The sequence below is a fragment of the Amblyomma americanum genome, chromosome 1 (genome assembly GCF_052857255.1).
Source record: "Amblyomma americanum isolate KBUSLIRL-KWMA chromosome 1, ASM5285725v1, whole genome shotgun sequence".
NCBI classification, from domain to species: domain Eukaryota; kingdom Metazoa; phylum Arthropoda; class Arachnida; order Ixodida; family Ixodidae; genus Amblyomma; species Amblyomma americanum.
Window position 1 is genome coordinate 133,195,309 of NC_135497.1, and position 3,467 is coordinate 133,198,775.

At 59.9% G+C, this 3,467-nt stretch overlaps 1 pseudogene; it reads right to left on the reverse strand.

Moving 5' to 3' along the window:
• Positions 1-336: 336 nt before the first annotated feature.
• LOC144116618 (U2 spliceosomal RNA) lies at positions 337-516 on the reverse strand (annotated as a pseudogene).
• Between the last annotated feature and the right edge of the window lie 2,951 nt (positions 517-3,467).

Sequence of the window (3,467 nt, forward strand, 5' to 3'; positions counted from 1 at the left end):
GCCCCCGCCGCGGTGGCTCAGTGGTTAGGGCGCTAAGCTACTGATCCGGAGTTCCCGGGTTCGAACCCGACCACGGCGGCTGCGTTTTTATGGAGGCAAAACGCTAATGCGCCCGTGTGCTGTGCGATGTCAGTGCACGTTAGATCCCCAGGTGGTCGAAATTATTCCGGAGGCCTCCACTACGGCCTCTTCTTTCCCTCCCTCCTTTATCCCTTCCCTTACGGCGCGGTTCAGGTGTCCAACGATAAGCGAGACAGATACTGCGTCATTTCCTTTCCCCAAAAACCAATTATCATCCCTCACCCTGTACTGTGAAAACATCTCATCCCGTGATGGGGTGAGTGGGCCGATCCCAGCTGCAGTGCTATGCCAGGCCAACCCGTGGCAGAGGTGAAGCGAGCCTCAAGCACTCTGCCGCTTTGCAAAAATAACTTCAATATCTCGGACCCACACAGGGCGCCTACCAGATATTAAGCTGATAAGAACAGAGGCTTTTTCAGAAATGTTTCGGGACATTTCCTTTTTCTCATCGGCATATCTGATTATTGTTCGTTCCTTTTTATCGGAAGTCTCGTCTGTAAGTTTTATCCGTGTGGTGTGAGTGTGCAGTTGTGCGTGTTCGAAGTCTTCCAACTCGCAGCTGCTGAGGTCCACCGAAGTGCGAGCCCCTCACTTTGCAGCCACGTGTCTGGAGTAGACTTCGCGTGAAGCAGCGATGGTGTCGCTCACCGCCAGCTTCTTGAAGAGGCGCAAGTAGCGTCTGCTACAGAGCCTCTTCATTACTTTATCGTTGTTGGGGTCCCAAGAGCCGAGCGCTCCAACAACGATTGCCTCGACGCTGACCCGCTGGAACTTTCGCAGCAGGTATTGGCGCACGGGTTCGTACTTGGCGACCTTACTCTCCCGTGCCGCATCGAAGGCGGTTCTGCGATTGTCAAAGGGGCAAGTGACGTCGATGACGATCGCCGACTCCCCTCGCGCCAGAACGAGGTCTGGTCTGAGGTTAGTCGTTCCCACGGGACGGTTCTCGTGGGTGACTGTGAATCGCTTCCCAGCGGCCGCTTTCAGCCGGTTCACGATTTTGTTGTGCCGGTCCGTGTAGGCAGCACTCTGACGCATGCAGTGGCAGAGCACGTGGGGTAGGGTTTCCTGGTTGTGCCCGCACGCTCTGCACCGCTGGTCGCTTGCACGTGCCCACGGCCTGGCCCCGTTGAGTGGCAGGAGGTTCAACCTTGCCCTGTGAAGGAAACGCCAGTCACAGAAACGGGTGAAAAGACCTGAACGCATGAAGTGAGAGCTGCTGGGATCGGCGGCGACGCACTCCATCACTTTCCCCTGGTTGGGTTTCTGTTGGAGAGAGTGATTTCGTGCGGCCGTGGCGATCGAGCGCAGCTTCTTCACGACCTTCGTTCGGTGCTTCGGCGCCAGAGTCACGTCGGCGCAGGTGATGTGGGGCCCATCTTCCCGCATTTCCCACGTGACCTCGAGACGCCGGGACGCCTTTCGCGCCTCCGTCCATACGGACTTGAGCTGCGAGGCCCGCGCCCTGAAGTCTCCCTCCGTCTCCCCGCTGAGGTAGGCTGCGACGTCCGCCTCGGTCACTTCTCGTCCCAGTCTCTTGGTGGTGATCTCGGTGACGGCTCGCTTCGCCAGGTCTCGAACCTCTGCGTCTGGAGAGGAAAGGAGTTTAAAAGCGCTGTCGATGCGGCAGATGTCGCTCAGCTCCGCTGCCAGGGGAATTCCCGCCGTGCCCGCTGCTGCGCTGCCGTAGATGTAATCGTTGCTGGCGTTGGCTGGAAGGTAAAGAGTTCTTTTGATTAGTGGTCGCAGGGCTTCGTCGAGGCGCTCCCACTCTGCCTTCCCCAACAACCCGCACCGCATGGAGAAGTTGAGCGCTGGATATACGAATGTTTTGACAGCGTCCAACCTCTGCCACGGGGCGAGCATCGAGGTCAGCAGGCGGCGGCCTACGCCGATGGCGTCGTCGACGGTCGCGGTGTCCGGGAACACGCTGAATCCGACGGGGCGTCCTAGAAAAGATTGGGACTCGAAGTCGTTAATCGTTGGTATGGCCGTCCCGTTGATTTCGAAGACTGTCGGCCTGGTTCCGACGGGCGTCCGGCCGCTGAGGTGCAGGGTCTTGCATTTTCCGGGGTTGAGTTGAAGTCCCAACCTGGAAGAGAGGGCTGTCACTTTGTCAATCCGGGCTTGAAGTTCTTCCGGGCTGTTGGCCAGCGGGGTCAGGTCGTCGGCGTAGGCCAGGATGTTGTGTTGTCGCTCGTCTCCTTGAACTTCTCGTAGCACTGGATCGATGACCAGGTTGAAGAGTAGTCCGCTGAGGGGGCAGCCTTGGCGAATTCCGGCAGAGATGTCGATGGACTGCGTTGCTCCGTCCTTTGCCACGATGCGGGTGGTGTTGTCGCGGTACAGGTCGGCTACGATGGCGCAGAAGTCGTCTCCGGCGCCGGCTCCTCGCAGGGCGTCGACGATGGCGTTGTGGGCGACGGAGCCGAAGGCGTTGGCGAAGTCCAGGAACGCCACGCAGAGCTCCCCACGGCCGGCCCGCGCCGCGTCAAGGCGCTCCTGCAGCACGAAGTTGTGCTCGAACACCCCGTCGTGCGGCAGGAACCCCTTTTGGCAGCGCGAGAGGGTCTCGTGCTCTTCGAACCAACGCTGCAGCCTGGACGCTAGGCAGCCGGCGTACAGCTTCGCGATCGTCGAGCCGAGGGCGATGGGGCGCCAGTTGCCGATGTCTTGCTCCTCTCCCTTCTTGTGGATCAGTACCGTCCGGGACTCCTTCCATTCTTGGGGCACTCTCTGGAACTTGACGCAGGTGTTGAATACGGCGGTCAAGAACTTGGCTTCCGGGTCGGTGGCTTTCCAGTGTTGGTAGGTGATGCGGTCGTTCCCGGGGGCGCTGTTCTCACACTTGCGGAGCTTCCTGAGGACTTCTTCTTCCGTGAATGCGTCGAGGGGGAATTTCGCCGGTTCGATGCAGCTGGTCTTGTCTAGGAGGATGGTCGTGTCTACCTCCTTGGGTCCCCACGTGGCCGTGAAATGGTCTTGGATGTCTTGCAGCGGGACCGGGCAGAGCGAAGATTCGCCTTCCACGATCAGGCGTACCGCTCGGCGGCGATTCCTGCGGTAAAGTCTCTGAATCTGTTGAGCGTTTTCGGGGTTGACCGGTTGGCGCGGCTTACCTCCGGCCGGAGCCGTCGGCAGCTTTACCTCCCTCGCAACCTCCGCGATGGCCTCCTGCAAAACGGAAAGGAAGTCATCCCAACCCTCATCAGAAACAGGCTCCCGCAGCGAATGCCGGAGGCGCCTGGCGTGCTCGGCGAGAACTCCGTTGTCCTCGGTCAGGTTTGCCAGGGGGTCGGTGGTTACTTCGTCCCCGGCGCCGTCGTTGTCGTCGTCTGTTCGTCTTGCCGCAGGGTCGGTGGCTTCCTCGTCTTCGTGGCCGCCGT